This window comes from Narcine bancroftii, chromosome 11, assembly GCF_036971445.1.
Source record: "Narcine bancroftii isolate sNarBan1 chromosome 11, sNarBan1.hap1, whole genome shotgun sequence".
Classification (NCBI taxonomy): Eukaryota; Metazoa; Chordata; class Chondrichthyes; order Torpediniformes; family Narcinidae; genus Narcine; species Narcine bancroftii.
Genome location: NC_091479.1, coordinates 63,854,071 through 63,873,420, shown reverse-complemented (window position 1 = coordinate 63,873,420; position 19,350 = coordinate 63,854,071). Strand labels below are relative to the sequence as shown.

The 19,350-nt window shown below is 40.8% G+C and overlaps 1 protein-coding gene across 3 annotated transcripts in view; it reads left to right on the top strand.

Moving 5' to 3' along the window:
• Positions 1-284: 284 nt before the first annotated feature.
• Positions 285-19,350, top strand: part of LOC138745818 (uncharacterized) — a 52,769-nt gene continuing 33,703 nt past the window's right edge. For 2 of the 3 annotated variants that reach the window (XM_069903149.1, XM_069903151.1), the window contains exons 1-2: positions 285-305; positions 846-1,049. The gene's annotated coding sequence lies outside the window, so the exon portion shown is untranslated. Of the gene's footprint in view, positions 306-845; positions 1,050-1,810; positions 2,148-19,350 lie in introns of those variants that run through there. The other variant, XM_069903152.1, reaches the window with a different exon arrangement.

Below are 19,350 nucleotides of genomic sequence, written 5' to 3'. Positions count from 1 at the left end.
TCTCTCCACTTCAATGCCATTGATGTGAACAAGCCTGTGGTCAAATTTCAGATTTACTGTCACATCCAAGCCTGAGATTCCCTCTCCTGCTGTTCATTCTGTTGGACAAAAGCAAATTAACCTTGACTTATGTGAGATCCAGCTTTTGCGGCTTCTCACCACAGATGAATATAACAGGATGAATGTTAAAAGGTGTTGCCATTTTCCTTTGTGCATAGGTGGGATAGCGATTAGCGCCACCCTTTACAGAGCCAGCAATCAGGACCACGCCGGGGTTCGAGTCCCGCGCTGCCTGGAAGGGGTTTGTACGTTCTCCCTTTGTCTGCCTGTTTTCTTGCTGGGAGCTCTGGTTTCCTTCCACTCTTCAAAACCTACGCGGGTGGAGGGGAGATAAATGGGGTGTAAATTGAGCGGTATGGGCCTGTTGCCATTCTGTATGTCTACGTTTTTAAAAAAAAAATAATGGGACGAATATGGAAAAGACTTTGCACTGCATGTATTATTGCGAATAAAGTCTATTTTGAAATCAACTCCAAGGTGATTTTGGGGAGCTTAGGACCCAGGGCGGGGGGTCACTGTGAGCACTGAGCCCACTTACTCAAGGGATCGAGGAACGTCGGTGAAGACCTCTGTGAGAGGAGAGGAGGGGAGGGGGAAAAATGTCTGCAGTCTATAGTAAACTTTGATCTTCATTCTTACATTGTTCACAATATTCAGTTTTTTGGGGGTGATTATTAACTGTCATTGGTGTTTTTTTTAACTTGTGGGTTTTTTTCCCCTCTAATCCAAATCCGTACAATTAAACTTTTATGAACGTTGTTTTTCTTCCGCTTGGAAATCTGCAGATGGCAGAAATGGTTAATTGAGTTGACTGGATGTTGACAAGTGCGGACAGTTTATTTTGACTGCGGAGGGGTGATCGTGTTCTGTCTGTACGACAACGTGGAGTGTTGCCCAGGCACAAGAGGCCTCTGATCAGAACTCGACGCCTGGAGTCCCGGCTGTGTTGGAGAGCGTGAAAATGAGTACAGTTCTAACGGGATGTAGAGGTAAGAACGAGAAACCTTGTAACGTTTATATTTCCGGATCATGTCGTTGCGAAATTTTTCCAAAGGCACAACGAATGCACCTGAACCCTGACAAATCTGGACCGCCTGGGGTTCGGGCGCCGAGCTCCTGGTTTCACGGGCTGCCTCGCCGGGGCAGGAGGCTGCCTCGCCGGGGCAGGAGGCTGCCTCGCCGGGGCAGGAGGCTGCCTCGCCGGGGCAGGAGGCTGCCTCGCCGGGGCAGGAGGCTGCCTCGCCGGGGCAGGAGGCTGCCTCGCCGGGGCAGGAGGCTGCCTCGCCGGGGCAGGAGGCTGCCTCGCCGGGGCAGGAGGCTGCCTCGCCGGGGCAGGAGGCTGCCTCGCCGGGGCAGGAGGCTGCCTCGCCGGGGCAGGAGGCTGCCTCGCCGGGGCAGGAGGCTGCCTCGCCGGGGCAGGAGGCTGCCTCGCCGGGGCAGGAGGCTGCCTCGCCGGGGCAGGAGGCTGCCTCGCCGGGGCAGGAGGCTGCCTCGCCGGGGCAGGAGGCTGCCATTGGAACGCTGGGTGCTCGAGGTCCATCAGCGCCCCGACCCAGCCTTGCTCCTCGGCGGGGATCCAAAAGCGAAGAGAGGTCCCACCAACATCAAATGCCGATCGCCGTGGACACGCTGGCTGAATGATCCCGCTCTTGTTAGGGGGGACAGTGAGGGAGGAGGAACTGGAGGAGGGAAGCTCGCTGCAATTGTCTTTTGTCACCGCGAGGAAGGGTTCTTCCGCGAGCAGTCCAGCAGGTCACCTCGGGCTCCAGTGCGGGAGAAGCCCGGCTGATGTTGCATGCTCTGCGGACTTTCTCTGGCGCGGCCCCCACCCGAGGAGCCCCGGCGACCGCATGAAGTACAATTCCAGCAGCATGACGGACACCCGAGGGTGAGCGCAGCCCCGGTTCGAACCCCCGCGCACTCTCTAAGGCTGCTTTCCCCGGGGACTCGCACCCTTCAAAACGTCGAAATTGGGCGGCAATTGAACATTTAGTGGCTGGAGGGGAAAAGCTCTCGCAACACCTGGTTGAAAATCCAAGGAGAGCGGGAATACAGAAGCCATTGTGTTTTCCTGTACCGTTTGGCAGGTATTTATTGAACGGATTCATTGTAAATTTGAGGGTCTCTCCAAAGGATTTAGACTCCACCTTTCCAGTCAGCTGAAGCTTCTCTCTCTCCCTCCCTGCCTGCCTGCCTGCCTGCCTGCCCTCATCTGTTCTCCTTGGTGCTTCTTGTACCATGGACCAAGCAAATGGTACGCCTTTATTTTAAGGGAGGGATTGAGTTTAGCAGTAAGGAAGTCTTGGGGCACTTTGGCCGAGCTGCTGTAATGGCACTGCTACCGCGAGTGCTGACCTTGGAGAGCGGAGACAGGGCGGTGCTCCGAAGGGTACAACCGCCCCCTCTCAACGGGGCAGCTCTGCGCAGGGAACCTGTAAGTTCTGTACCAGACCGGCAACAATAGAAATTCACCAAGACAACAGTATCTTTTTTTATTACTAACTATGAAATAACATAACTTCTTAATTAACCTCGCCATGCGCAGGGTGCAGGTCCCAAAACCACTACAGTTTAGTGTAGGAAAAAGAATTAATGTTTAAAGTTCAGTCAATTTTGTGTTGAAACTCAGATTCTTTAAATTGTTGTTCAGAAGTAATTAGGGAGTAGGTGCGAGGCCTCAGACTTCTCAAAACCCACAAGTCTTTTTGATTTTTTTTTCCAGAGAATTGTTTCTTCATGGAATGATTTACCTCTCTTGCATGGGGGGTGTGGGGTTCAGAACTTGTTTTCTTCCACATTGACTTCACAGACTCATTTTTGAGTCAGACAAAGTAACCATTTACAAGGGTTACAGAATGATCGTGGTTTCTTTTCCCTAGAATTGGGTCAGTCACAAGAGGTGATATGAAATGCTAGCACAGCATTTGACCAAGAGAAGCAGCAAAGTGGCCACCCTTTTCAAAGCTTTGCAATTCTGTGTTCTTCCCTTGACAAAGAGAATATAACAAATCAGTACCTCCCTGACCAGTGTAACAATATTAATATTTGGGGAGAATTTATAAGATTTTAGAATTGGTCACATACATACATACATTTTAAAACAGATCTTATTTGAAAGACTGAAGAATTCACATTGCAAGATTCTGGAGAATGTAAGCACCTTTCACAAGCAGATGTTATAAAATGCTTGACCATTGTCTTGCTGGAGTCATGCTGTCTCATAGAAAGGCCACTCCTGGGGATTTTCCAGATAGGAGCAGAAGAAAGAACTCCTGTTGTTTTGCTCCGGAAGGTGGGGGTTTTGCAAGACATGAGTCACATGCTCTCTTGGGAGTTTCAGTTGGAAAACAGAGTGTTAACAACTCAGTCAGTCAGTGTGTGGGACACTGACAAGTAACTGAAAAGTGCAATCCAGGGAAAACTGTTTGAAACTGATGAAAGCAAGTTCCAGAGCAGTAGATGGCTGGAAGTGCTACCTGTCTGGTGTTTCTCTTGAAATAGAGGAGGGAATGGGACTCTGTGGTAGCTTGAAGAAAGAGGTTACCATCTAGAAGACTCTGATGGGGCAAGTTTCATCAGCGAGACCCTGAGGTGACTAGTGGTGGTACCTCAGTTGTGGAAATCCTGGAGCAACAAATATCTCTCTCTGCAAACCCTACAAAAACCTTCCTGAGCAGTAAACATTTACCTTTCAAGTGCCAAGCCTGGTGAACTTTATACATGTTAAATTCTGTGCCTGCAACCAGAGAACTTGGAAGAAGGAGAAGTGAGATTGAACTGTGAACCAAAGAACTTTTCTTGAATTTACACACACATTACATACATATGCGCTTAAAATTAGAAGGGGGAAATTTGGGTTAGTATAAGAATAGAGTTAAGTTAAAGTTTGATTCTATTTTTATGCTTAATGTTGATTAAAAATAACTTTTGTTTTGAAGGCCACTTGTCTTGGTGAATGTCTATTGCTGCTAGGTTTTGGGGTGGTAACACCAGAGGCTATTGCATATCTGACTCCAGATGAATCTTGGTGCAATATTAAAATACAGCTTTTTAGGAATGACAAAGTCACATGACATCACTGCTGTCTTTGAAGTTTCTTCTCTTCCAAAAGCATATACGAGTTGATTGAGGAAGGCAGAAGCGAGTTGATTGAGGAAGGCAGAAGCAAAAACCGGCTTTGTTTGAACCACAATGTTTGAGTTTCCATTCTAAAAACATAGGTAAACAAGCAGAGTCATCTGTTTGACCAAATGTCCTTGTTTAGCAAACATCAGTGACTTTAGTTTTCAATGAACCATTCAATTCCAATTTTTATGGTTTTCAGCTTACACTGAACAATGAACTTGCAGACAAATAGTCTCCGATATTTGTGTAATTGTGCCCCTGTTTTTTCCAGCCCACAAAGAAATATATATAATAACTAAAGATTAGTAACACCATTCTGTCACAGTAAGTAAAATCCTTCAGCTGCAAGTTCTAAACCCAAAATGGTGGTGCCTCTGCTGGGACCAGCCACCAGGGTTTGCAGACTCTGAGGGGAACACCAGATGGTGCAGAGCACCAGTAACAGGGAGAAGAAGGAGAAGTAGAGGAGACAACCCTACAAGATGGTGACCACAGCATGAGGAGTTCAAAGAGTGAGGGACCTGCGCGGGCTGCTGGAGATTGGCTCATGAGAGCCATATTGGAGCTGGGGTTTGAGAATGTGCTGAGGGAAAGAAGGTCTCAGGTCCTGAAAGCTTCTTCTTGTATCAGAGGTTTGCACCTGGGTTGCTAAATGAATTGAACAGGAGTCTATGCGGCTGCAGAGATGACGTGAGCACTGGAGGCAAATCCATATGCTCAGTAGTTCTGAAGGCACTCTCATTTGCTTCTTTCTCCCAAACTGAGGGGTGCTGGGCAAAAATAATGGCAACCCTCTGCCTGCCTTACTGTGAAAGAATATGTATAGGAAGGGGTTAATGATTTGGGTGAAAACATTTTAACTATTTCTGGAATGTGTTATAGTGACTGAAAGGATATAAATGAAGGAGGTCAGGCTGGCACCCACAGTATGGGCCAAAGAATAATGTGTATGTTGCTTAAGATAAGTGACTTACAGAGATAAGAACACCCTGTTATTGCCAACGCAAACGACCTTGTCTGCAGATAACACATTGCTGCAATGGGAATCGCCAGCTGTTGCTGTCAGGCAAGATTATCCCTTAAGGAAACCATGTGGACTTTTGGTCTTCCTTGTCATGCATCTCCTTGACCTCATTCTTAATAATGGACTCCCAACAACTTCCCAACAACTAAAGTTAGGCCAATAGGTCTATAATTTCCTTTTTGCCACCTTGCTCCCATTTTAAATAGCAGAGTGACCTGTACAATTTTAGTCCTCTAGAACCATGCCAGAACCTATTGATTCTTGGAAGATCGTTACCAATACCTCCACTATCACTTATAGCAATTTCTTTCAGAACCCAAGGGCGAATTCCATCTGGTCCAGGAGATTTGTCCACCCTTAGACCATTGAACTTCCAATGAACTTCTCTCCAGTGATTGAGGCTGCACTCACCTCTTTTCCCTGACTTTCTTAAAGGTCCAGTACTCTGCTTATGTCTTCCTCAGTGAAGATTGATGCAAAATACTCATTGAGGTCCTCTGCCATCTCCTTGTCTCCCATTAAAATTTCTCCAGGACCATTTTCTATCAGTTCTATATCTATCCTTGGCTCTTTTTATAACATTTTAAAACTCTTTTATGGTAAAACTCCAATTATCCAAAATCTGATTCTCTGAAATCCTCATTTATCCAAAATTAAAAAAAAAATTTGGATAAATAAGATATCCAAAACAAATTGATAATCCTCATTTATCTGAAAATTTTATCAGAGCTGAACTGACGGGGGATGTCAGGCTCCCGGCAGCAGCGGACCTCCAGCTCTTGGTGGCAGGGAGACCTCAAGCTCTCGGGCGGGAGCAGGAACCTTGGGCTCCCAGCACGAGCAGGGCCTCGGTGGTTTCATTTCGGTGATCGGCGGTGGGTGGGCAGCAATTTTTTTGGTGAAAATGAAACATTATTTTAAAGCTTAAAAAGCCTTCCCTTATTGTTTGTTGTTGTTTAAACACAATTACAAGTGGTTTGCTGTTGCTACTGAGCTGTTTTTAAATAATGTCAAGTTCTCCTGAAAAAAAACATCCAAAATAGGCCCAGTCCCGACCAATTCAGATAATTGGAGTTGTACTATACTTTTAGTATTCTTTTGATATTTGATAGCTTCCTTTCAACATTCATCTTGTCCTTCCTGATGACCTTCTTAGTGGCCTTCTGTAAGGATTTAAAAGCTTCTCAGTCCTTTCCCACTAATTTATCTTTCTTGTATCTCTTTTCTTTTGATTTATCTTGTCAGTTGTGTCATTTTTCCATCGAAACATTTATTTTTTCACAATATACAGCTGCCCTGCTGTGCTAGTGAGCCTTTCCCATCAACCTCGGCCAATTCCTCTCTTTTCCAGCCCACAAAGAAATATATATAATAACTAAAGATTAGTAACACCATTCTGTCACAGTAAGTAAAATCCTTCAGCTGCAAGTGCCTCTGCTGGGACCAGCCACTAGGGTTTGTAGACTCTTGAGGGGAACAGTCTTAGTCCTGTGAGAGATAATAGAATATAGGAAGTAAAGTTAGTATGAATGAAATAAAAGAATAATAGACTAGAGGAAGTTAAGTAAGTGCTGAGTAGGGATGAATTCCGATAAGAGTGTGAGGAAGGGTTATGCAAGTATAATAGAAAGAATTAGCAAATTTTGCATATAGAATTAGTAAGTCCTGGGGGGTTGAGATGTGTGATTAAGGACAAAGGCAGATTCATGAATAAGGATAATGACATGATGGGACCCAGACAGGATACCCCACTGGTCTTTCAAGTTTACAGAAACTGCATGTAGGCAGACAGAATTACCAAATCCCAAACCAATCCAGGAGGCAGAAGAATGTTAAGGGGGGGAGGGTACCTCTACACTGAAATGAACTGCATAAAAGTTGGGTGAGCCCCAGTATATGTTGGGGAAGCTCCCAACTTTGCACTGTTGTACAATAAATGTTCTTTGTTCTCAATTTTTGTCTCGAGAGAAATCTGTGAAGGTACTTCTGTTTCTCACAGTCCCTTTTATTTCATCGGTATCTTGACACATCTGAATTTAAATTATCTCTCTCAAACTGCAGGGCAAATTCTATCAGATTATGATCACTGCCTTCTAAAGGTTCCTTTACCTTCAGCTCCCTTATCAACTCCTGTTCATTGCACAGCACCCAATCCAGAATTGCCTGGTCAGCTCAGTCACAAACTGTCCTAGGAAGCTATCGTGAAGGCATTCGATAAATTCCTTCTATTGGGATCCAGAACCAATCTGGTTTTGCCAATCAACTTGCACATTGAAATCCCCAATTACTATTGTAATACTGCCCTTTATGCATGGCTTCTCTCTCTCGCTCTGTAATTTTTAATGCCACGTATTGGATAGTTTGGAGGGCTGTATACAACTTGCATCAGTCTTTTTACTTAATTTTACCAACATGGATCCTGTACCTTTTGATTCAATGTCTCCTCTCCAAAGATTTCACACCATTTTAAACCAGCAGAACCATCCCGCCCCCTCTGCCTGCCTTCCTGTCCTTCCAATATACTATATATCCATGGATACTGGTGAAGTCTCACTTGGAGTACTGTGTACTGTTTTGAGAATGTGTGCTGGAATGGGAGAGGGTGCAGAGAAGATTTACTAGAATGATGGAATGAAAGGGTTAGCATATGAGGAATGACGGTCAGCTCTTGGACTGCACTCGTTAGAGCACAAAAGGATGAGGGTGGACCTCAACGAGACATTTCAAATGCTGAACGACTGGGACAGAGGAGATGTGGCAAGGTTGTTTCCCATGGTTGGGGAGTCTAGGGGAAGAGGGCACAACTTCAGGTTAAAACAGAGATGTGGAAAAAATGTATTTAGCCAGATGGTTGTGAGTCTGTGGACCTTGTTGCCACAGGTGGGTGTGAAAGTGAGGTTGTTGGGTGTATTTAAGGCAGAGGTTGACAGGTATTTGATTAGTCAGGACATTGAGGGTACAGGGAGTAGGCCGGGAAGTGGGGCTGAGTGGGAAGATGGATTCTGATAGAATGGTGGGCAGACTTGATTGGCCTACCTGCTCTTTATCTTGTGAGGTTTAGTTCCCATTTGTTGTCATCTTTCAGCTATGATTCAGTGATGTTCACAATGTCACACCTCCCAACTTCCAGCTATGCTACTAGATCAACAACCTTATTTTTTTTATATATTGTGAGCATTTAAATACAAGACCTTCAGCACTGTATCCATTAATTTTGTTTCAAAAGTACTCTAAATTAAATCTTTAATTTTTCACTTGCAATTTTGCCCTAGTGATTGCCTATCTTTCCTCAAAATCTCATTACACAGGGTATCTACTTGTGTATCTTCTGCCCTATTCACTGCCCTCTCATTCTGGTTCTCATCCCCCTGCCAAACTAGATTATCCCCTCCCCAATACCTCGAGCAAACCTGCCCACCAGGACCCCCTCCCATTCAGGAGCAACCCTTCATTTATGTATAGGTCATACCTTCCCTGAAGGAGATCACAATAATCCAAAAATCTGAACCCCTGCATCAACTCTTCAACCATGTATTCATCTGCCACAATTTCCTATTGCTGCTCTCAGTGGTGCATGGCATCGGCAACAATTGAAAAATAAGATTTTGAGCTTCTGCTTTTTAGCTTCCTTCTGAACTCCTTTATAACAGACTTGTGTTATTATTAGTCTTTAGGTTATAATTGCATATATATGTTGATTTTTTTTTCATAAAGTGGAGTGGACAGGACACCATTTTGAAGAGAAGTGAGGCCATCTGACATGAGTCATGCCTTTGGAAAAAGAACTAGTATTACTCAAGCTAGCCATGTAATGGAAGACATTTCAAAGAACTGGCTTTTGTATCATCAATGAGATTGATCCTGAAGTCAGAAAAGGCAGTGACATTCTGTGAGTTGGACAGCTTTGGCGTTCTCCTTGTCAAGGGAGGAGCACAGAATTAAAGTGATCTTGGAAGAAGGTGATCACTTCAGCTGTCTGTCTCTCTTTACAAGAGAGGGCAGTGCTACTGTGGCCTTTGTAAATGGTCACTTTTAACTGAAAGAAAGCATGATTATTCTTGCATGCGGTTCATAACCATTTTTAATGATTACTTCATTTAATCCTTGTCTGGGTTTGTGAAAACACTAGAAATCACAAGTCTGTAACCTATATGCAAGAAAGGGGAATTGTGAAATCATTCATATCAAGAAACATTTCTCTGAAAGCAACTCAACAGGAATTCATGAGTTTTGAGAAGTCTGATGACTAGTTGCCTCAAAATACTTCTGAACATCAATATAAACATTCAAAGTTTCAACACAGGATGTTTAAGATTGAATTTTGAATTTGAATAATCTCTTCAGAATTGTTCCTGAGCTGTAATGGATTGGGATCTCTCTCTCTCTCACACACACACACACACACACACACACACACACACACACACACACACACACACACACACACACACACACACACACACACACACACACACACACACACACAGGGGTTAAGTTAGAATTAAATTTAGAGTTATGGAAGAACTGTTATGTTATTAATAACAATGATTGTTTTGAAGGGACCATTGTCTTGGTGAATTTCTATTGGTGTTGGTCTATGTTGTAACAAATTGGGGGATTGTCTGGGATCAAACAAACATTGGAGCTATTGATCAATTAATTTTCAATTTGTTTGGTTACATTTCTTTTTGTAAACCGATTAAAAGGCTTGTATGTTGAGAAAACAGCAACAATAGATATTGCTAAGTTTTTGGCATCACCAACCTCTGCAGATTTGCAGAGGGCGAAAAAGAGTAAGTCGGTGATTATCGCCGAAAAGTGGAAACTTGCAGGTAAAGCAGTCGATGAAAAGGACTGAGATCCAGAGAATTATAGCTGACCACTATGTAAAAGAGGAGTCATTAGGAGAGGAGGAGTTAAAACAATTTCCAGAGAGTAAAACTGTTGATCAGCAGCAGCTTGAGCAAGAAAAGCATAAATTTGAGCTCAAGAGAGACAAAAGAATCTTAAGCTATGTGCGCTGGAAATGGTGTTAGAAAAATGTAGATTAGGTGGAGGAATCAGAGAGGAAAAGGCACTTTTGGAGAGAACAAAACCAGGCTGAGCTAGAGCTAGAAAAACATAGATTTATGAAGCAGAAAAACAAAGGGAGTTTGAAAGAAAGAAGAGAGAAGGAGATCGATCTCTTGGTTCTTGTGAGAGTTTTATTTCTAGTAGGGAGGTGAAGTTAGTTCCTCCATTTAATGAGGCTGAGATTAATAAATACTTCCAGCATTTTGAGAAAGTTGCTGAGAGTTTAAAATGGCCAAGAAACCATTGGTCTCTCGTGTTACAGAGTGTGATTAGAGGGAAGGCCCTTACCATCCAATAAGCCACTAATTATGATACTGTAAAAGAAGCTCAGGAGCTTGTATACAAAATTCCAGAATTTGAGAAAATTGGTGAACCAGTCTTATACGGATTTTGCATATGACAAAGTTGTGTGCTTTGAGCGATGGTGTGCAATAAAAAGATGGAAGGAGCTGGTATTAGTTGAAAAAATTAAAAGGTGTGTTCCTTATGACAAAAGCTTATTTAGATGAAAAAGGGGTGGAAATGGCAGCATTCTGCTAAATTAGCAAATGAGGTTTCACAAGGTTAGATTTATACCCAGTAGACCTTTCCAAAAGGGTAATGTGGAATATCCAAATAAGTTAGAAAATAAATGGGGAAGGGCTAGTGGTAAAGAAGAAAGGAAGAAAGAAAAGGAAAAAATTTTGGGTCCACATGACACTGTTTTTTTTAAAACTTTTTTATTTTTCACACCATAAATCACAATAGCCATGATATACACTTTTTCTTTTCCACACATTTACAGTGACTTTTTCTCCCTCCCCCCTCCCTCCTCCCAAGCCACCCCCCCACCCCCCCTCTCATCCATTTTAGGTATACAATCTAGGTTGCATTAATTCAGTTAGACAATGTTGTCATTCAACAAAAATACACCAGAAATTCTACTGAGTCCATTCTTTTCTTTTCTTCTCCTTCCATCAACTTAGGTAATGTTTGTTCCCGGTAGGTTTTCGCTATTGTATTTAATGTAAGGCTCCCATACTTGTTCGAATATTTCAATATTATTTCTTAAACTATATGTTATTTTTTCTAATGGAATACATTTATTCATTTCTATATACCATTGTTGTATTTTCAAATTATCTTCCAATTTCCAGGTTGACATAATACATTTTTTTGCAACGGCTAGGGCTATCTTGACAAATCTTTTTTGTGCATCTTCCAAGTCAATTCCAAATTCTTTATTTTTTATGTTACTTAGGAGAAAGATCTCTGGATTCTTTGGTATATTGTTTTCTGTTATTTTATTTAATATCTGATTGAGATCATCCCAAAATTTTTCTACTCTCTCACATGTCCAGATTGCATGAATTGTTGTTCCCCTTTCTTTTTTACATCGAAAACATCTATCAGATACTGTTGGGTCCCATTTATTTAACTTTTGCGGTGTAATGTATAGTCTGTGTAACCAATTATATTGTATCATACGCAGCCTCGTATTTATTGTATTTCTCATCGTTCCAGAGCATAACTTCTCCCATGTTTCCTTTTTTATCTTTATATTTAAATCTTGTTCCCATTTTTGTTTAGTTTTACCATTTGTTTCCTCATTCTCCTTTTCTTGCAGTTTAATATACATATTTTTTATAAATCTTTTGATTAACATTGTATCTGTAATCACATATTCAAGGTTACTTCCCTCTGGTAAACTCAAGTTGCTTCCTAATTTATCTTTCAAGTAGGATCTCAGTTGGTAATATGCCAGCGCTGTATCTCCAGTTATATTGTACTTATCTCTCATTTGTTCAAAGGATAAGAATCTACTTCCTGAAAAACAATTTTCTATTCTTTTAATCCCTTTTTTTTCCCATTTTCTAAAGGCAAGGTTGTCTATTGTAAAAGGGAGTAGCTTATTTTGCGTCAATATTAGTTTTGGTATTTGGTAATTTATTTTATTTCTTTCTACATGAATCTTCTTCCATATATTGAGGAGATGGTGTAATACTGGAGAAGTTCTATGTTGTACCAATTTTTCGTCCCATTTATATAATATGTGTTCAGGTATCTTTTCCCCTATTTTATCTAATTCTAGTCTCGTCCAGTCTGGTTTTTCCCTTGTTTGATAAAAATCTGATAGATACCTTAATTGTGCGGCTCTATAATAATTTTTGAAGTTTGGCAATTGTAAGCCTCCTTGTTTATACCATTCTGTTAATTTATCTAGTGCTATCCTCGGTTTCCCCCCTCTCCATAAAAATTTCCTTATTATTTTCTTTAACTCTTTGAAGAATTTTTCTGTCAGTTGTATTGGCAATGCCTGAAATAAGTATAGTATCCTTGGAAAAATGTTCATTTTAATACATTTTATCCTTCCTATCAGTGTTAGTGGTAGCTCTTTCCAATGCTCTAAATCGCCCTGTAATTTTTTCATTAGTGGATTGTAATTGAGTTTATATAATTGGCCTAGATTTTTGTTTATTTGCACACCTAGGTATCTTATTGCCTGCGTTTGCCATCTGAATGGGGATTCCTCCTTAAATTTTGAGAAATCCGCGTTATTCATAGGCATTGCTTCACTTTTATTTACGTTTATCTTGTATCCCGACACTTCTCCATATTCCTTCAATTTCTTATATAGTTCTTTTATTGATAGTTCTGGTTCTGTTAAGTACACTATCACATCATCCGCAAACAGACTGATTTTATATTCCCTGTCTTTTATTTTTATTCCTTTTATATTATTATCTCTTCTTATCGATTCTGCTAGTGGTTCTATAGCTAGCGCAAACAATAATGGTGATAGTGGGCTTAAGTTAAATTGCTTTGATACATGTCCATTTACTGTCACTTTCGCTAACGGTCCCTCATATAATGCTTTAATCCAATTAATAAACTTCTCCGGTAAACTGAATTTTTGCAATACTTTGAACAAGTAATTCCATTCTACTCTGTCGAAGGCCTTCTCTGCGTCTAAAGCAACTGCTACTGCCGGTGCTTTATTTCCTTCTACTGCATGAATTAAGTTAATAAATTTACAAATATTGTCTGTTGTGCGTCTTTTTTTGATAAATCCAGTTTGGTCTAAATTTACCATTTTCGGTACCTGTTCTGCTAATCTGTTCGCTAATAGTTTAGCTATTATCTTATAATCTGTGTTTAGCAGAGATATTGGTCTATATGACGCTGGTGAGAGTGGATCTTTCCCTTGTTTTAGTATCACTGTAATTATTGCTGTTTTACATGAATCTGGTAAGTTTTGTGTCTCATCAATCTGGTTGATTACATCCAGGAGGGGCGGTATTATTAGGTCTTTAAATGTTTTGTAGAATTCTATTGGGAGTCCATCCTCTCCTGGTGTCTTATTATTTGGTAAATTTTTTATTATCTCTTGTATTTCTACTGTTCCAAATGGTTCTGTTAATTTATTTTGTTCCTCTATTTGTAGTTTTGGTAGTTCAATTTTAGTCAAAAATTCATCTATTTTCCCTTCTTTCCCTTCGTTTTCGGTTCGGTATAATTGTTCATAGAATTCTCTGAAGTTTTCCTTAATTTCTTTTGGATTATATGTAATTTGTTTGTCTTTTTTCCTTGTTGCCAATACCATTTTCTTAGTTTGCTCTGTCTTAAGCTGCCATGCTAAGATTTTGTGTGTTTTTTCACCGAGTTCATAATATTTCTGTTTTGTCTTCATTATATTCTTCTCCACCTTATATGTTTGTAATGTTTCATATTTTATTTTTTTATCCGCCAATTCTCTTCTTTTGGTTGTATCTTCCTTTATTGCTAATTTTTTTTCTATGTTTATTATTTCCCTTTCCAACTGCTCTGTTTCCTGATTATAGTCCTTCTTCATCTTGGTTGCATAACTTATTATTTGCCCTCTAATGAATGCTTTCATTGCGTCCCATAGTATAAACTTATCTTCCACTGATTCCGTATTTACTTCAAAGTACATTTTTAATTGTTTTTCAATAAATTCTCTAAAATCCTGTCTTTTAAGTAGCATGGGGTTTAATCTCCATCTATACATTCTTGGAGGGATGTCCTCTAGCTCTATTGCCAATAACAGGGGTGAGTGGTCCGATAATAGTCTAGCTTTATATTCCGTTTTCCTAACTCTCCCTTGAGTGTGGGCTGATAACAGGAATAGGTCTATCCTTGAGTATGTTTTATGTCTAGTCGAGTAGTGTGAGTATTCCTTTTCTTTTGGGTTTTGTTTCCTCCATATGTCCACAAGTTTCATTTCTTGCATTGATTTAATTATAAATTTGGTTACTTTTTTCTTCCTGTTAATTTTTTTCCCCGTTTTATCCATATTTGGATCCAAATTCAGATTGAAATCCCCTCCTATTAGTATGTTCCCTTGCGTATTAGCTACCTTCAAAAAGATATCTTGCATAAACTTTTGATCTTCTTCGTTAGGTGAATATATATTAAGTAGATTCCAAAGCTCTGAATATATCTGACATTTTATCATAACATATCTCCCTGCTGGATCTATTATTTCCTCTTCTATTTTAAATGGCACATTTTTGCTAATTAATATAGCCACTCCTCTTGCTTTTGAATTATACGATGCTGCTGTTACATGTCCTACCCAATCTCTCTTTAATTTCTTGTGCTCCAATTCAGTTAAATGTGTTTCTTGGACAAATGCTATATCTATTTTTTCCTTTTTCAGTAAATTTAGTAGTTTCTTCCTTTTAATTTGGTTATGTATTCCATTAATATTTAGAGTCATATAGTTCAGCGTAGCCATTTTATATTTTGTTTATCTTCTCTTTCCGTTTTTCCATCATTACCTTTCCTCCTTTTCCATTTCTGTTTTCTTATTTTCAACTCTTTACCAGACAACATTCCTACAACATCCAACATTTTCCTTATTCTCCTATTTCTATCTTCTTTATCCCCAATCTCCCCTTCCCCTCCTGAGTTGCCCTTTATCCCTTGTCGGACAACCACATCTCCCCTCTCCATTTGGATTTGCGAATCCACTCGCAGGCGTCAACTGATTTTGCAGTGACCGCTCTTTTCCCCCACCCAGCCCCCCCCAGAAAAGATTTCGCTTTTTATATGTCACAAAGGTCACTCTTTTAATTCCCTCCTTATTCTCTCTATTCCATTACCTTCCCTTATTAATTCTTGTCTATACTCTCTATGTTTTCCTCTAATTACAGATACTTTCACATATGCCCATTGTCTCTATTCACTCTTATACCTCTTTACCCGCATACATATCAATCGTGGTCATTTTTACCCTCCTTACCCGTCTTCATCCCTCAGTCTATTTTTGTCTTTACCCACATACATATCAATCGTGATAATTTTTGCTCTCATTACCCGTCTTCATCCCTCAGTCTATTTTTGTAATTGTTCTGCAAATTTTCGTGCTTCTTCTGGATCCGAGAATAGTCTGTTTTGTTGTCCTGGAATAAATATTTTCAATACCGCAGGATGCTTCAGTGTAAATTTATATCCTTTCTTCCATAAAATCGCTTTTGCTGTATTGAACTCTTTTCTCTTCTTTAGGAGTTCAAAGCTTATATCTGGATAAATGAAGATTTTTTGCCCTTTATACTCCAGTGGTTTGTTGCCCCCTCTTACTTTTTCCATTGTCTTCTCCAGTACTTTTTCTCTTGTAGTATATCTTAGGAATTTTACTACAATAGATCTTGGTTTTTGTTGTGGTTGTGGTTTAGGGGCCAATGCTCTATGTGCCCTTTCTATTTCCATTTCTTGCTGTAGTTCTGGACATCCTAGGGCCTTAGGGATCCATTCTTTTATAACCTCCCTCATATTCTTGCCTTCTTCATCTTCCTTAAGGCCCACTATCTTTATGTTATTTCTTCTGTTATAATTTTCCATTATATCTATTTTTTGGGCTAGTAATTCTTGTGTCTCTTTAGTTTTTTTATTAGATTCCTCCAATTTCTTTTTTAAGTCTTCTACCTCCATTTCTGCTGCTACTGCCCGCTCTTCCATCTTGTCCATTTTTTTCCCCATTTCTGTTAAGGTCATATCCATTTTATTTATTTTCTTTTCTGTGTTGTTTATTCTTCTTCTTAAATCATTGAATTCCTGTGTTTGCCATTCTTTAAATGACTCCATGTATCCTCTAACAAGAGCAAGTATATCCTTTACCTTGCCTTTCCCTTTATCTATTTCACTGTATTCTTCCTCTTCTTCTTCCTCTAGGTTGGCCATCTGTTGTTTCTTTGCTGCCCTTTCCTCCTCTTCTTTCTTGTTTCCATTGTCTTCTGTGGTCTCTTCTTGCTGCAGGTGTTCTGCAGCTGTCGTTGCCGGCTGTGGAGATCGACTCCCCAGCTGGTCCCCCCTCCCGTCGGTGTGTTTTTTTTCATGCGCATCACGCATGCGCGAGGAGTCGCGCATGCGCGGTTGCGCACTTTTACTCGGCTCTGTGAGCCATTGTTGTAGTTCTTTTTCTACCGACCTGAGGTAGTGGGGTCTTCTCTCCACAGCGGGCCTCTTCGGACAGGTAAGGCCTTCACCTTTTTCCTCCGTTGTCTTCTCTTCCTCTCTTCTTTCCGTTGATTTTGATTTTTCTCCTTTTGTCTCCATCTTCTTTCCACCTTTATACTCACTTTTCTTTAACTTGTATTTCTGTGCCTTTGTATTTTCTCTTGTTTTTCCCGACTTTTCTGGAGAGGGCTGGAGTTCACCGTCCAGCCACTACTCCATCACGTGACTCCTCCCACATGACACTGTTGAAGTAAAACCTGGCCACGTGATGGCAAATTGTTCTGTGTTGAGGAAAAAGAAAGGAAAGGAAGCAGCATCAGATGCCTGTTATTCAAAGAGATGAAACACATGGAAATTAAAAAGGGTCTGGACCTGCTTCCCCCCGCCCCCCACTTCCATCCCAGAGCCCCTGTTCAACGCTAAACCCTGGGTGGATGGTTCTAATTACCGGGGCATCCTCTGAACAGTCACAGGTAAGACTAATTTTTTGGGGAAGGGTGCAAGTAGTTGGCCTTGCCTACGGCGCAAAGTAGTCTGGCACTGGCCCTGAGTGTCCCACGTCTTGGCGACTGGGAATATAAACCTCAACATGGTGTGGCATGTTTCACCATCAAGGGTTCTATTAGAGGGGGTATGGCCAGGGGAGGGAGAAGAGGGGAAATTGTGAGTGGGGGGGCCTTTCCCTTACTAAAGCTCAGCCCAGGAGCTTAGGTGGGAGTTAATCCACTGGTTCACTTTTAATAAATTACAATCCAATGTGTGAAATTTACAAGTACATGTTAGGCAACAAGCTTTAGCACCAGCCCAATTGTGCGTGAAACTCGCCCAACTATCAACTTTATGTGATTTTTTTTTAACGGGGAAGCGCAATTTCAGTTCTTGCATTGGTGATATTTTACCTAGATACACCACTGCTCAAAGTACACTAGAAAAGAGTCATCCTATATAATAAATAAAGATCAATGCCTATGAGTGGTTTCACATGTTCTAATTAATTGAAAATAAATTGGAAACGGCATTCACATTTGTTCATTAGATTGATCATCTTCTAATTACTTCAAATCATTCATTCTCGACCATCACAGTTAATGTCTCTCCCAGTTGTGGAATGTTGCCCCTCATGGATAAGAAAAGCATTACAACTGATTCAGATAACCATATCACCATCTAACCATTTACGGAGCGGAAACAGGTCATGTTGGCCTTTCGAGTCCGCACCGGTTTTGTGCGCCCTCTTCAGGCTTTGGTCCCGGTAGATCGTCATTCAATAACGATGGGCGAATTCAATGCAGGTGGAATCAGTCGTAGAAATGTTTGTGAAACGTGCAGTTCAATACTTCTGGGCACATTCAATACAGGGTCAACTAGTCCGAGAAATGGTTTGTCAAGATGTTAAAATTGATCGTGTATAAAAATACTTTCAAAATTGATTGACTATTATAACATGTTATATATATATATATATAGATATATATATATATATATATTGTGTATTATCTCTTTAGTGATTTTTAAGACATTTTAGTTATAACTGAATTTTAATTTGACGTGACAGCTTTTCTGGGGAAATGGAAACCTTAATTACTTCTAAGAAAACAAAACTTAAGTTCAGCTACAATTACAATCCCATAATTCTTGGCATTCTATGTTGGATAAGCCACAAGATAATGTTAAATTGCCCACACATTTAACACCTTAACTATCAAATCCCCAATCACTATCACTCTCGTCATCTCCCCCCTTCTGAGCTGAAAGGCCAGAGACCTGACCACTACAAATTGTTCCTGGTAGTTCATCTCCCCCAGCAGCATCCAAAACAGTATACTTATTGTTGATGGAATAGCCATGGAGTTGCTTTGCACTCCTTTCATCTCCTAACAGTCACCCAGTTACCTGTGTCTTGCCTCTTGGGTGAGACTGTCTCCTTATAGTTTTTGTCTATCACCCTCTCTGCCTCCGAAATGATCCAGCTCCAACTACAGTTTCCTGCTACAGCCTCATTCACAACAGATTCATTATATTGGTTTGTGAGAGGATAAATAGGATACAGAATATGTTATACAGAGTCTCTGAAGAGCACAGAAATCTTGCACAGTTTGATAAGTAGAACATTCCCTGTCTGGAGAGTCTTAACCGTGAGTTACGAGTTTGAAGTAAAGTAGCTGAATGTTTAGAACAAAGGTGAAGGATTTTTTAAAAGCACTCCATGAACACGACAATTTTGGAATTTTGTACTTTAAAGGACTGTGGGCTCTGAACTGATGAGCATTTTGAAGACAGGATTGTGGCACAGCAGTCAGTGAACAGCGCCAGTGACTGTGTTTGATGTTGACCTCTGCTGCTGTCAATGTGGAGTCAGCATGCTCTGCTTGAGACTCTGTGAGATTCCTCTTTGTTTCTTGTTTCCTCCCACTTCAGAAAGGCTGCTCAGTTGGTTGAATCTGACAAGGAGGTGACAGTCAGGTGAATGGGGGGTGGGGAGAAGATGATGGGTATTTGAGAGAGATTGGGTGAAAGAAAAGTAAGTGGGGGGGGGATTTATAAGATTGCTGGCATAGACCCAATGGGCTGAATGGTTTATTATGTCATGAGAACATTTGAAAATATTT